The sequence below is a fragment of the Mauremys mutica genome, chromosome 9, assembly GCF_020497125.1.
Source record: "Mauremys mutica isolate MM-2020 ecotype Southern chromosome 9, ASM2049712v1, whole genome shotgun sequence".
NCBI lineage: Eukaryota > Metazoa > Chordata > Testudines > Geoemydidae > Mauremys > Mauremys mutica.
The window spans coordinates 56461125-56476781 of record NC_059080.1 but is presented as its reverse complement, the minus strand read 5'-3'; the positions used below and the strand labels follow the sequence as shown (position 1 = coordinate 56476781).

Sequence of the window (15657 nt, the reverse complement as noted above, 5' to 3'; positions counted from 1 at the left end):
AGTCCCTAAGTGCATGACTTTGCATTTAGAAATGGATGGGATTTAATAGTACTATGACTCCACACCTTAAGGTCATCCAGTTCTTCTTGTATAATATTCCAATCTTCCTCTGTATTGACAATGCCTCCCAATTTGGTGTCATCAGAATATTTCATTAGCACACTCCTACCTTTTGTGCCTAGATAATTGATAAAAGTATTAATAAAGTTCAGTCTCAAGATCAACCCTTGAGGCACTCTACTAGTAATCTCCTTCCAGCTTGACAGTTCTCCTTTCAACACAACCTATCATCTTCCCTTTAGCCAGTTCTTTATCCACCCTACAATTCTTGAACCAATCCCCTTCTTAACTAAATTTCCCATGTGATTTCATACCAAATGATGTACTAAAGTCCAAATACATTAGATCCACTGCATTTCTCTTATCTAAAACACCCAATTATCCTCTCAAAGATATCAGTTTAGTCTGGCACAATCTACCTTTGGTAAACCTTCTTTATATTACATTCCTTTTGCCTAATGAATTTAATTATTCTTTCCTTAATTTTTTTGTAAGCCTTGTATACTACTGAAGTCAGACTAATGAACCTGTAGTTGCCTGGATCACTTCTCCCCCATCCGCTGCCTCCTTAAATATAGCTACAGTGTTATTCATTCTCTAGTCATAAGATACCACCCTACACATCGACAGATTTATTAAAATTCCTTGCTACTGAATTAACCATTTCACGTGCCAGTTTTCAGTCGTTTGGAGTGGAAACTATCTGATCTCCACAATATGAGTGTCTTAAGCTCCTTTAAGTTTTGCTTTCATCTCAGATGTGATAATATCCCCTTCACACACACAAAACAGGGGTGAGCTGAGAACAGGTATACTCAGTGGATGTCAGAGAGACCTGAAGAGAACATTCAGTGAGATAAGCATCAGAGTAGCAGCCATGTTAGTCTGTCTCCGCAAAAAGAATAGGAGTACTTGTGGCACCTTAGAGACTAACAAATTTATTTGAGCATAAGCTTTCTTGGGCTACAGCCCACTTCATCAGATGCATAGAATGGAACACACAGTAAGAAGATATATATACATACAGAGAACATGAAAAGGTGGAAGTTGCCATACCAACTCTAAGAGTCTAATTAAGATGAGCCATCATCAGCAGGAGAAAAAACACTTTTGTATTGATAATCAAGATGGCCCATTTCAGACAGTTGACAAAAAGGTGTGAGGATACTTAACATGGGGAAATAGATTTAATTTGTGTAATGACCCCGCCACTCCCAGTCTCTATTCAAGCCAAAGTTAATGGTACCTTTGGGGGCCTCCTATGCTGCAGATTGGCATGCCAAGCCAAGTCCCTTCACTTCTCCCTACATTAGCTTCAAAGTAGGAACTTTTAGGCCATTTCCTGCTTCCAGTTGGTAGATGCACTCCTCACAGCCTATTGACTACCATCTTCTCTCCAGTCCTACATGGAGGAGCTGTGAGGAAGGCAGAGCTGGTAACTGACTGGCAGCAAGGAATGGCCAGGAAGTCTCCTTGTGCCCTTAAACTGTGCCTTCCTTCAAAAATGGAGGGAATTTGCTGCAAAAACTTGCTAGCCACACCCTGCAGACAATCTTAACTCTGCTCCTTTTGAGTGATGTCTCAACCAATACCTCATCAATCATAGGCCTGTATCCTTCTGGAGCATGTTGTTTTTTCTTAAGGATAGGTGAAGTTTGGTTTGGTCTCAATGCTTACTGCCAGCTCCAAGCAATGCTAAGGGAGTGTGCAAGACATTATCTTAACTCTGTAAAAAGCAACAAAGAGTCCAGTAGTGTAGCTAGTGGGGTGCAGCGGAAGCAGCCGCTTCCCCTCAGGACATTTAAGAGTCCTGTGGCACCTTATAGACTAACAGATGTACTGGAGCATAAGCTTTCATGAGTGAATACCAAGTGGGTATTCACCCACGAAAGCTTATGCTCCAGTACATCTGTTAGTCTATAAGGTGCCACAGGACTCTCTGTTACTTTTTACAAATCCAGACTAACACAGCTACCCCTCTGGTATCTTAACTCTGCATTTCTTGGTTTTCAGAGGTTAAAGTTAATTCTGGAATGGCCCAAGGTAGTGTTAGACAACCCAAACTCGAGATTAACAAAGTTTTTGGTAGTGAATTATAGGTCTATTGCAAGTACCAGCATGACACTTGGTTAGATAACATCACTTTTTTTCTCCCCTTTCTGTCCATTGGACCCTAAAAAAAGACAGAAGAGGAGAGCCAGGGATGTCTGTCTTGAAACTGGAAGCCAATCCCAGAGCCTAGTGGTAGATCAAAGCCTTGTCACTAGCTTGACCACACATTCATTGAGTGAAAGAAGTCAGGCCTGCTTTGGTGTGAAATCATCTTCCCCTGCTGGAGTCTGCACTTAGATAAATGTCTCTGCATTAATTTAAAAGGTTCCCCCCATCATGCAACAACCATAAAGGGTAGAAACACAGCTTTTCTTCATGAAAGCTAAGATTCTGACTCATCACAAGACTGGGAGGCAAAGCCCAAGGTACATGTCTATAGGGCCTCAATTCTGCTGAAGGGCATATCTCAACACTACTAAAAGAGACCAGCAAAACCGGTAGGATCTTATTTTGAAGATCTACACAGCCTGTGGTGACAACTCCTTCATTCTCAGCTCCCCAGGGGCTTGTAGGAGGACCAGAGAAGAAAAATATTTACTTTCCCTCCCTTCCAATTCAAGCCAGGGTTCTGGCTGGCTGGATCAGAGCCAGCATAGGACAGCATACCAGAATCAGTTCATGCCAGGCTACCAGTGGTATGCTGTACAGGAACCTGAAATTAGGCCCGGGGTCAGATGCAAACGATACCCTAGCAGGGTAGGTCTTAGAAAGCAGCTTGGAGCATCCTGACAGCCCAAGTCCTGTCCCGAGGCAGAACAGGCCCCAAGAGGAGCAGGGGACGAGGCAGCACACTAGGGACCACGAGCTCCAAACTCGCTCCCACCACCAGGGGTTATTCCGTCCTTCACTCAGCAAGGTCCAGCGGGAGACAACCCAGCTCCTCAGCACACGCCCCGGAACACGGCCTGCTGCGGGCACCCTACGGGCCTCAGGGGAGTGCGGAGCGCGCAGCAGGAAGGCGCGAGCCTTCGCCCCAGCCCCACGCACGCGGCCCAGCAGGCTCCACGATGCCCCTTCGCACACGCTCCGCCCACCAGCTGGCACCCTGGAAGAGGAATTCCAGCGGGCGGGGTACGGGAAGAGCGAGTCTAAGGACCCCCGAGCTCTTTCCTGTCTCCCAGTCCCAGGGGCAGCGCTCGCCAACCCCGCCCATCGCTAAACGGGGACAAACACCGGCGAACCTTGACGCCTTACGCTCCTTAGGCTAGCGTGCGCGCACACTGCTCCCGTGCACGGGGGCGCACGGGCACAGAGCGTTCTGCGCATGTCCACGGTTTTCGCGCGAAAGTGGTCTGCGGCGCCCCGCCCCAGAGTGCCGCGCTCAGACAGAGGCGGGGCCGATCGACCAGTTCGGGAGGGGGTAGTGGCGGCGCGCGGCCAGCAGGGGGCGCTCGGGCTCCGGCGCGCGGCGGCGGCGGCTGCGCCATTGGCGGGTCGGAAATGCCGCCAGATGGCGGTTTAGGATTGCGGCTCCGCTGAGCGCGGCCCCCGCGAACGCCACCGCCCCGGCCCCGGCCTGGCTCCGGCCCGCACCCACCTAGACCCCACGCGCCAGCCGTAGCGCAGGCTCCAGGGGCGCTGCCCGGCCCGAGGTGAGCGGGGCGCGCGCGGGGGGGACGACTCTAAGGCGCCGATCCAAGATGGAGGCGCGGGGGGCGGGGGCAGCGGGTTGGGGCCGCTCGCTCGGTCTCCGCGGCGCCTGGGCCGGGAGCTGGCGCTGCCCGTGCGGGGAGGGGAGGAGAGAGAAGAGGAGGCGGGGCGGCGCGGCTCCTGCCGGAGCAGCGGGTCCCCCGGGCGGGGCGATCGCCGCCATCTCATTGTCTCCGGCGGGGCTGCCGGGGGCGCCGGGCGGGCAGAGCGGCCTCTCCTGCCGCCGGGCCTGGGCCTTAGCGGCGGCGCGGGGATAAGGTCCCCCTGCCCTGCGTTGGGCCAGGCCCGCTGTTTCCTCAGCAACCCCTAAAGCTGCGACCTGCTGCGGGTGGTGGGAGCGCGAGCGGGGTTGGCGGCTCTGTCATCGCAGAGCCGGCGGGGGCGGCCGCGGGGTCGGTGGCTCTGTCATGGGGGGGGGCACGGTACTGTAGTCTGAGGGAGGGGACGACGGTCCTGTGACCTGAGGTGGGCGGTGGGGGCACGAGCGGGGTTGGTGGCGCTCTGACTTGGGGCGAGGCTGAAGAGTGCGAGTGGGGTGTTTGGCGGTGCTGTGCCCTGGGGCAGGCTGTGGGGTCAACAGCGCTGTGAACTGGGCTGGGCTGTGTATGGCGGGGGTACAGCGCTGTCACCTGGCTGGGGCAGGTGGTGGGGGCTGTAATGCTTTCAGCGGGGGCAGGCTGCAGACAGTGGGAGCGCAGGCAAGTAGCACTGTTATCTGTGCTGGGTGATAGGAGTAGGGTTACTGGCACTGTGATCTGGGGTGGGATTGGAGTTGGTGGAAGTGTTGGGATCTGGGTGAGAGGTGGGCAGTGGTATAATTGGCTGCACTGAGTTGCAGAGGGAGGTGGGCAATATGAGTGGGGTTGGGCAGTGGTGTGAGCTGTGAAGCAGTTTGGTAAGCAGGGGTGGGGTTGAAGGTGCTATGACAGGGATTGGGAGGTGGGTAGCAGTAGTGGGTTGGTGGTTCTGTGACTGGAAGGGGGATGTGGGTGGTTAGCAGAAGCAGGGTCTTTGGCAGTGCTGTGACCAGGGGATGAAGGGGCAGGTGGGTAGTAGGGGAGAAAGGTGTGCAGTGGAAGCAAGATTGGCAGCAAACCTGGGCAGGGATGTGGGCCACAGTAGCAATGGTGTTGGGATATCTGGGAGGTGGACAGCAGCAGCAGCAGTGGTTGGAAGAAGACATAGGAAGCAATAACCTGGGGTTGCTGAGGTTAAGGATCATTGGGAGCCTCACTGTGACTTAGAGGTGGCAAGTGGGGGATATCTCTGGTGGGGTTGACACTTGGGAGGGACGTAGGGGGTCGGAATGTCATCAGAGCTTTGACCTGTGTGGATTGGGTGGAGGTCTAGTGATTTGTATGTCTGGGAAGTGGCAGCAATGGCATTGTAACTTGGTGGCACTGTGACCTGTGGGAACAATTGATTGGCAGTGGTGGTGGCAGTACTGTGAGCTGGGCAGGGAAGGGGGGAGGTGGACAGCAGAGCATGCCCTGTGACCTGGTGGTGAAGTGGGAAGGAATGACACTGATGCTGTGGCCTTACGGTGTGATGGGCAGAAGCTGTACTGTGGTGCTGTGACCCATAGGGGTAGAAGGGATATTGGAAGCAGCAATGGTATGGTGACCATGGTGGTGGTGGGGGGTGAGCAGTGGTGCTGTGACTGGAGGTGGGTTATGGACCATTGTGGCTTTGTGACTTGGGAAGCAGGGTGCAACCATCAACACTCCTAGCACAGTACCCAGTGAGGTGGGTTGGAGGCAGTATCAGCAGCTTTATGGCCTGGGAGCAAAAGAAAACATTGGGACTGGGAGCACTGAGATCCAAAGGTGAGGAAGGGGCAGGAGCAAGGTGACATGGTGTTAGCAGCGGGAAGAGGTGATGCTGTGACCTGGCAGAAAGCATGAAAGCAGCATAATGATGAGGGAGGGGAACAGCAGCAGCAGTGTGGTGACCTGTGGATGAGAAGATAAGGGCTGATGAGGCAAGGTAACTCGCTATGTTTCCAACAATTGTTTTTATTTCTCTGTGATTGCCCTGCACCACTCGAACTCCCCTCACTCCCTGGTAATCTGCAGGGATTCCCCCTCTCCACCCCTGCTTGTTTTAATGGATGGGAGACCTTTGGCCTCTGACAGGGGAAATGTGAAGTAGTTTGAATTATAATTGCAATATAATTATTTATGGTTTGAATTATGTACTACAGATAGGTTCTGTCTCTGAAATTAGGGGAGGCAGGGATAGATGAAGGCCTGGGTACATGGGTAATAGGTCTTGCTTTTTCCACTTTCCAAGATTGCAGTAAGGTAGCTGTTGGAGGTAAAGCCTTGTCTAGACTAGAGTTACTTGGGTTGTTCTTAACTTGAGTTGTGTATCTCAATTATAATAACATAATGGATCACATCTACACACAGTAGTCATGTGTCTAAAATTTTAGTCTCTTTCTATGTACATTGGTGCATCATTCATTCATGTTAGGGTATGATTTATGCATTCCAGAGTTCCTGGGCCAAGCTGATTTTGCATGGCCTTTTGAGAGGTCTCATTTGTTCATTTGTGGATTGTAGAAGGCTAGATGACTTTAATAAATGATCTTAGGAATTCGCTGGACGGGAAGACTGTACCCTGGTTGTGAGCACCTTTCCTTGCCTGGGAGCTTGGATTCCTCACTTGAATGCCTCTTGCTGCACTTTCCGGCATCTTATTTTTCCTCCAGCCAATGAGAGTTCTCAGTGAGGGTGTCCTGAGTAGATTGCTGATCCAGGAATGGCAATCCAAACAAGTGTGAATTATTGGTGACCAAGCTGCAGGAGATACTTCTCAGTTATTGTGATTTCTTTTATTGATTAATGAAATGCAGTAGATTGAGTGGTGGTTCTGGGCCTAGCCCTCAAACATATTGTTGGGAGTATTGGTTCTGGTGACCTTGCATGACCTGTAGTGAGTGCAGGCTTTCAGATGAACAAGGCCACGTTTTCGAAGTTGTCTGAGGAGTTCATCAGACTCAGATGACAAAGCCTCAATATCAGGTCAGATGGGTGTGTGTTACCCTTTAGTAAGAGTCAGATGTTGCAAGTTTCCTATCTGTTGGAAATAAGTTTGGGGTTGGTAGGTTCATTGTGGGTGCCCTAGTCTGTGGGGTTTATTTCGCTATAAAAGTGTTGGGCTGTAGACATGTTGTGAAGGCGGCTGATGTCCCTGAAGTCATTGAGGTGTTCTTGCAGCTGGGATTTCCAAACCGTACAGGAGCTATACATGCCCGTAATCTGCTGTCCACAAAGTGCAAATGAGTACATTAATAAAAAGGGCTATTACTCAATTGTGATTCAGGTGTTTTAGACCATTAGGAGTGTTTTATGGGTATAAATACTGCAAGTACTTTCAAAGTGCAGGACACCAGGATGTTTGTGAGCAGGTAGGAACGCTTTTCTGAAGAACAACATATACATCAATGTTCCCACTACTGTTCTTGGGGACTTTGCTACCTACTGTTTCCTTGGGTCATTACGATACTTACCCTGACTCAAGGCAGCCAGATAGAAGACGTCGTAACTACAACCTTGGCAGATGGATTGAAAGTGCTTCTGGACGGCTCAAGACATGATGGAGAAGCTTACTTAATCATAATTACTGGTCACTACAAAATGTTCTTGCGGTGATTGGAACGTATTTCTGCATATTTGACTTTTCCATCAGAGTAGTTGGCAAATGCAAATGCCTTGCAAGCAGCTTTCAGCCAGCCCAAAAGCAGACTACTGACTCATGGGTTTAGCACCAGGTGAGCTTTGGAAATTTGTATGGAGACTATCAATGCACTTTATGATTGGGAATGCATTTGCAATTACTATGGATTTTATTGGGAACTGTCTCATGTTTCTAGCAGTAATGGTGATACATTTATGGATGATATATACTGTGTGATATTATCTGTGCATTGTCAATAAATGTATTTGTGCAGAGGCCTCCTCAAAGAATAGGGAGGCCTATTCTAGGGATGCACCAACTGTTCAGATTGCAGTGGTGGAATCTTTTAGTAGCAATGATCATTGGAGCATTGTTCTTCCTTTCCCTTACAGTTCTGAACATTTGGAACTGAGTGCCTCTGTTCCTTCCAACTGTGGTAGTAGACTGACTAGAAACCTTATTGTGTCCTTCAGAATGGATTGTTCCCAGTGCTGCTGCCATGTTTCTAGTATACTCAGTTTTTAAATTTTATTTGTTTGTTGTTTTTACCAAAGATTTTTGGTAGATTTTGGTGGGAATGCCTAACTGTTTTTTTAGGAGCCTAAATCTCATTTTCAAAAGAGATTTAGGCTCTGAAATCAGGGATTGAAACACTTAAGTGCAGCAGTTCCTAAATACCTTAAAAAATTTGGGCCTGAGTGGAGATCTGTGGTTCACACATGTTATAACTGAAAATTAAGGAACAAGAGTTAAAGGTGTGCTTCTTGCCCTGCCACTTTTCTTGCTTCATATCCACAGGTGCAAGGTTTGGCCTGCTTGGGGAAGGTCATTCACCTTCTTGTTGCTCTATGTGTAGTGCCTTCACCCCAGGAGCAGAAAGGAACATCAGAATTGCCTCCAGGCTGTGCTATTGCAGGAAGCGTTAATGCCTAAATTTTCTGGCTCTGATAAGCAGAAATCCATAAGTGCTCGGATACCAGTCTTAGTTCTGACCATTGAAGGGGCTAAGAAGCCTGACAATGTCTTGCTGCAGATATCTGCTTCCTTGACTGAAGCTACACCAAACGTTCCAGTAGCTATGAATCCACAAAAATCCGCTGTGACCAAGCACAAATGCTTGGTCTCTGCTGAAAGAAAACAGTCCTTGAGAGCATATCTCGAAGAATCTGGCTTTCCCATTTCGGCTCACTGAAGTGCAAAAGCATTCTCATAAGGCTCTGACTTCTAAAGACCTTTGAAACCTCCTGATAAACCTGTAATTCACCTGATGCTTCCCTGAAGTCAGCAGATTTTACTAGATCCATGGTTACCATGATGGCTCAGATTCATCACATAGAGTTCCTTGAACTCCTTCGTTCAGATCTGCCTTTGGATTGGGGTCCCCCATTACAGCGCTGGATAAGTTTCCGTCAGTGCCCAAAGATAGAGGAAAGAAGTGTAAGGCATTGGAGCCAGTTCTTCCTTCTCTTTCTCCAGGAAGGAAAAAAATCTTACAAGGTTAAACCTGTTTCCTTAGCTATGCAAACCTCCCCCTAAGACCTCAACTGATTCTCCAGGGAAATATGTCTGGGCTTTTGACCTTTGCAGTTACCCAAGCTGCTTTGGATTCACATTCAGGTCGGCAATCAAACCATAACTGGTCTGATGCCTTTCCTTGCTCCCTTCACAGGGAATAGATCAGGGAACCTAGAGAGCATTATCAAAACTATTGTTTCCATCTCTTCAGAGTGTGAGATCACCCTCTCTCCCCCCAGGGATTATGTTGGGGAGTTACCCACTGGGTGCTGGTAGCACTGAGAGGTACCACATAGGCAATGTGGTCATATTGGCCTTCACTGACTCTGTTTGTCAGAGGGTGGAGATAGATGGCAGGAGAGAGATCACTAGGTATTAGCCTAATTTTAAGAGGTCTGAAGAAAAGTAGCTTCAAAGGGAACCTTCTCCCAGGGTTTGGTACAAATGTCATGCACCAGATCTGTTCTGCCCAGATCTATCACGATCATTGGTATTTAGGGACCCATCTCCCTTTACTAGTCTCACACATACCATCTGAAGAGGAAGTAGAACATCTTATTGAATGTCTGAATGCAGAAACAGCTACTGATGTTTAAACTTCACTGGATGACTGTTTGGGTGCAACATCATCTTCCTCTCCTTCCAAAGATGCGCTTCAATTTCATGAACTCATAGGAAGGATGACTACCTTAAAAATCCCTTCAGTGGCATCAGAGAAAACTACACCCAGTTTTTGATGTTTTGGTTTCATCCTCTAGGAGTCTGTCCTCTTAGACAGTTTATTACAGCCAGTGAAAAATACTCACTTAAACCCTGCATCTTGGCAACTTCTAAAAAAGGAGACAGGTTGTACCAACTGTCTCTTAAGGGCTTTCCACACCCATAATTCTCAAAATTCATTAATGGTGGGATCTGCAGCTCAAAGGGAGCTAATGGGACTCAAGTCCACTCTGCAATTTCTGACAGAGAAGGTAAGACACTAGATGCTCTGGGCATTAAAATAGCTAGTTATCAGGCAGTGATGTTCTATTACTAATATAATTTATAGGAGAAAATAGCACTGTTTCCCCAGTTGCTGCGAGAAGATCAGAGCAAACTGGTCAAAGCATTGATTACTGAAGGTTGTTTGGTTGCTAACCACACCCTGAGATATTCCTTCAATGCTTCTGATCTAGCATCTAAAGCTGTAGAACCCTCAGTTACTTTGATGTGCTACTTGTGGCTATGTTCATCTGGACTTCTTTTGGAAGTAAGAACCTGGAGAGAGACTTCCTATTTGATGGTGAAGGGCTGCTTAACTGTAAAAGAGAAACTCCTAGAGAAATTAAAAGATACAAGTCTACAACAAGGTCTAGGGATTTCACAACATTCTAGGAAGAGATTTGGGGTACCAATGTTTTGTTGCTAGAGACAATCTCTGCTTCCTGTTCCTTTCAGGGAAATACCAGCAATGATCACCTGCTCAACTTCAACAGACACACAAACCCTACAAACTTTTAAGTTAAAAAGTAGATCTGCCTCATCTAGCTCTGCACTGGCCTCTTGGTTTGACAGGATTCATGAAAACACCAGATGGGATTTAAACCTGCAAACAGCCTCTTTTTCATCTGGAAACAGTCTCCCATTTATTAGCGCCTGGGAGTACTGTGACCACAGACTTGTGAATCTTGGAGATTTACAGGGTTACTCTATTCAGTTTGACACTAGCATTCTGCTCAACTTCTGCTTCATCATCCCTCTTCAGGGATCCTTCTCATGAGAACTTTGCTAAGATCAGAAGTTGGTTCACTACTAGAGTTAATGCCATGAGATTTAGTTCCTGAAGATTTTTGGGGAAGGAATTTTATTGCAGGTACTTTTTGATCCCAGAGGAGGTCTCCAACTCACTGTAGACCTTTGGAAGTTCAGTTCTATCATCAGAAGATTCAGATTTCTCATGCTTACTATAGCTTCAACCATCACATTCTTGTCAAGTATCAGGGGGTAGCCGTGTTAGTCCGTATCCACAAAAACAACAAGGAGTCTGATGGCACTTTAAAGGCTAAGATTGGGTTTGGGTTCTCAATTTGCAAGATGCTTATTTACACATCTCAGTCAGATATTTGCATTGAAAATACTTGAATACTTATTGTAGGTGAGATGATCAACACAAGGTCCTACCATTTGGTATGTCTACGACACCTCAAGTGTTCACAAACCTTTTTCAGCAGTACAGGCACAATTGAGATGTCAGGATACCCATATCCTGACTTGAATGTTTGGACATCATGGTATCCTAATAGAAGGATCTGGAGAAAAAGCTATATTATAAATACATACCTCATTCAAAACATTTGGTTTCAAAATAAATGGGACAAAATCACACAATTCAGAATTGCCAATAAAAGTCATGATCTGGGTTGGAGCTCTCAAAAAGGCAGTGCTTTCCTTCTGGAAGAAAGATGCTTGAAAATCTTTATAGCACTTAGAAGTGGAACTGGAGAACTCATGTCATACAGTGATTGATGTTCTTTCTTACACAATTTGCCTTATGATGTCTGTGATGTACGTAACAATATGCATATCTAAAGATGAGCTCTCTCCATTGGCTAGCAAGATGCTATTTATCACATACAGATGGCATGTTTATGAAATTGATATTCCACTATTGAGAGATGTGTCCCTCATATGTTGAGCTCTTGAGCCCTTTCTTCCTCAACTGTAGGGTGGAGTGGTTCAAGTATTGACTATAATGTTTTATGTCAATAGACAAGGTGGAGCACATTCTGGCCAACTGTGCAGAGTTGTATAGCCCCGTGAGAGTTGGAAGTTGTACCAAACTAATCTTAAATAGCTCTACACCTTGCAGGCATGAGCAATATATTGGAAGACTAGCTGGGCAGACAGTTACACAGTCAGCATGACTGGTCATTCAAGAATTGTTAGTGTTTCCCTCTGGGGGAATGTTTGGCAAGATGTATTTCCAGATGCCAGAGGTTTTGCTTTACAGTAGGAGGAGACAACCAGTTCATCTTGGATACATTTTTTCTAGCCTGTGTGGGTAGATCGCCTCTATGCATTCTTCCAATTCCTCTAATTCAGAGTTCTCAGGAAAATCAAGCAACACAAAACCAGGGCTGCTGTTATTGTCCCAGGCTGGGTGAGAAAACAGTGATTCTCAGATCTGCTGTGACTATCACAAGGTCTGCAGCAATTCCCGACCTGTTGACTCAACAGAGAGTTCAAATTTGCTAGCAGTACACAGACTCTCTCCAGTTCACAGCATGAACTATTGGACTTTGACAGATTTAAAATTTTTATTAAAGTTAATGTTTAAAATTAAATATATACAAGTTAAGAGGGAGGTACTGTACATCTGGGGTCAGGCTTGAGTTACAGGTATCAATTGCAAGGATGAAGAGATACATACATATCACATAGCCAGCATAGACCCAAATTGGGGTGCAAGAGTTTTTAAAGTGTCAGTGGATAAGTGGGCTCGGGTACGCCACCCATGGACTGTATAAGGAGTCCAAGTCGGTATTGGTGTAGCGAATAAGTACATGAGTGGAGTGCGTCCCTTGGTTCGTCAGGGAAGGAAGTGGGTTATTTCCCTGGTCGACGTTCTTAATTACTTAATGTGGTATTGACGATGTCCTGTGATGTGTTCCGTATAAATACTACACTTCACCATAGCTCCAATTACAAACTCTTCCTAGAGACCAGTGTAGTGTGTAAAGAGCACTTGTAAAGTGGCTGCAGTGTATACTGTGGGGATGAGAATGTGAGTGCAGGCATAGAACCAAAGTGGTCAGGCTAGTTGTCCACTCTTTTGCATCATTAGAACTGAAAAGATCTGCCTATCCTGCACTTTCATTTCCTGATCATGTATTATTCTGCGTTTGTTGTCCTAAGTCCTTGCTTTGGTTTCTTCCATCAATTCTTCAAGCATCTTTGTCTTTTTTAGCTCCAGCTGATAGCACTGGTCATATTGGCCAGCAGTTTCCCTTAGCATGCCTGCCCTGATTCTTCAATGTTTGAGGCATTCATAGGTCTTCTCTCTCTTTTTTTTTTTCCCCTTAAAAGAGTAAGCCTTGAGAGGTCCTGGGAGAAAGTAGAGGGAACTTTATTACAAAAATAAAATAAAGGGTGGATGGGGAAGGGAGTAAATAAGCATAATTTCCATGGTTTATCATGTTTTTCTTACACTTTCCAGCAACATGAGTGCTTTTTATCTTTGGTTTCACATGCCAAACTTGAGGCATTTTTCTCATCTTTTCCAGTGTTAGAGGGGTAGACACCCTTTTATATTTTGTTAGTGGTTTATTTTTCAAATTTAGATGAAGTAATTAAAAAAAAATTAATACTAATTATCAGGTGCTGGGGTCAATGGAGAAGCTCAAAAGCCGAGGAGAGCAATGGCAGTAAATATTCCACATTATTTTATGTAGTGGCTACTATGAACTATAGCAGTATTCTAGAGTTGCCAAAATGGAAAAGGGAACAAATGTTGCAGGCAGTTGGACAAAATTCAGCACCAGTTGCAGCTGAATTTTTTATCTGTTGGATAATACCAGACTACTGGAGGAAAGGCATAGGTAAGAGTTCTGTTTGAGATGAGATGTGCAGGGAGGAGGAGGAGGAGGCAGAGGCTGGCTTAGCTTTCCACACAATTTACTTGATCCCTTGGAGAATGTGCTTAGTGAAAAGTTTTCTCACATTTTTTCACAGGCATAGGCAAAGATAAGATCTAAAATTAACAAGCTTTTAAGGTAAAGTCTGTGACAGGTACTTGCAGAATGCAATACCTCCTTTTTCTCCATCACCACCACTGTCCCTAAATTCGTGGTTCCCAAACTGGGGTTCGCAAAATGTTACAGGGGGTTGTCGGGGTGGGGGGCATTCCCTAATGGCGGACAGAGCTGTCTCTAGGGACCCCGGTCAGCACGGGACCAGCAGCCCGGAACCCCTGGACTTCCAAGAGCTAAGCAGATCAAAGCAAGCATATCTATCACACTGAGGAGATTTAAACTTCAAGACTCCTCATAAGAAATGGGAAGGGAGGTGGATATTTTTTGCTGTTTTTAAAATGAAATAGGCAGCTTGTATTGTTTTTAAAATGATTATGAAGAACAAGTTTAAGATTTGTTGTAATGTGTGTGGTTTGCCTGGACTGCTCAAGACCTGAATGCTTGTGTAGGAAGAACTCTTTGAGTTGGCTTCTTAAATACCTTCATGCTGTTTCACATCTGCTACTCCTTGATGGAACATAGGAGCCTTGTCTTATAACAGGCTTATTCAAAGTGATACAGGCTACGAAAGTGAGATTTTGGAAAAGTGTTGCCGTTTTCATAATGTAATAAAAAATACTGTAATGATAAATAATAATTAATAGTGTGTAATAATCATGTCATAAAAAACAATTTTATATTTCCAAGATCACTGCTTTTATAATTTACATGCAGGTAAAAGAGAAAATCCCTGGAAATATTCATTTTTAGGAGGGGGTTCGCGATACTTGACATTTTAGTGAAAGGGGTTCACAGGTTGTTAAAGTTTGGGAACTAATGCCCTAAATGCATGTGTGTGTTCAACATCTTGGTATGTGTGTTTTTGTTTTTTTCAGTGTGTGGTTTATGCTTTGCTTTATGGAGGAAAACTGTTTCCCTGTATTGCGTTTTTGCCAGCATATGCAGTTAGTACCATTTACTGGCACAGTGACACATGTGAGCTCTATGTGAATTAGCGTTTCCTTATGGCTAATGAATTATGACTTGCTGTTTGCATGTATACCAGTTGAAATCTACCCATTACTGTTTTAACAATAAAAATACACTTGGTTAAGCATCAGACCTTGTATGTGTGCACTTTTCTGTCCCCTCCTCCCCCCTTGTCATTTATCAGGAACATGTCTATGTGCAAGTGCAAGGATTGGGAGTGGGAAAAGCAGGGAGGGATGAAGATGAAGGGACACAACATTTTTGCTGTAAAATGTAATGTCTGCAATAGTAAAGCTTTTGACAGTGAGCACCATTACTCCCAGACTACATCTTTACAAATATAAAATTATAAAGGTTATTTACAAGCCTGAGAAAGGTGTGTTCTCAACATTGTTGAAGTCTAGATCTACCTCCAGTGTTGTGTGTGTTTGAAAGTTCCTAGAAGAGGTCCTGGGATTTTGTCAGCGTTTTCCCAGGCCATGAAGTTTCAGCTGTGGTGGGCCTTATTTCAGTGGTATCAGCCACAGTGTTCTGTGACTCCAAGCTTGGGGTCATTCTTGTCCCATTTTAGTAGAATGGTGAGCCTTACTGTCCATAGTATGTTCTGGGATTGTGTTAGGGCATATGCTAATTATATGGTCCATGTAATCATAAAATTGAAAGTGAATAAGGCCCCTTCCATATTTGGCCTTATCCTTAGCTTTTTGGCAGGTATCTTTCAGGCACCTATCTCCTCCCTGAATTGGTCTCCCATCTAGTGTATCTCCATTTGGATGAGCAGCTTTGCAATGCCATTATAATAGGCTTTTATTCCTATTACTGGAACCAAAGTCATGCACTGATGGCACCTCACTCCAAAAGTTTACTGGTAGTTTTTATGACTGCCTCTGGCCGGAAGGCAATCTGTAATGCCTTTTGCTAGCCATGTATTTGAATCTAG

General features: G+C 45.7%; 1 protein-coding gene across 2 annotated transcripts in view; it reads left to right on the top strand.

Moving 5' to 3' along the window:
- The first annotated feature begins 3590 nt into the window (after positions 1 to 3590).
- The window catches only part of STAG1 (stromal antigen 1), a 349145-nt gene continuing 337078 nt past the window's right edge, over positions 3591 to 15657 (top strand). For both annotated transcript variants that reach the window (XM_045030098.1, XM_045030097.1), the window contains exon 1: positions 3591 to 3764. The gene's annotated coding sequence lies outside the window, so the exon portion shown is untranslated. The remainder of the gene's footprint in view (positions 3765 to 15657) is intronic.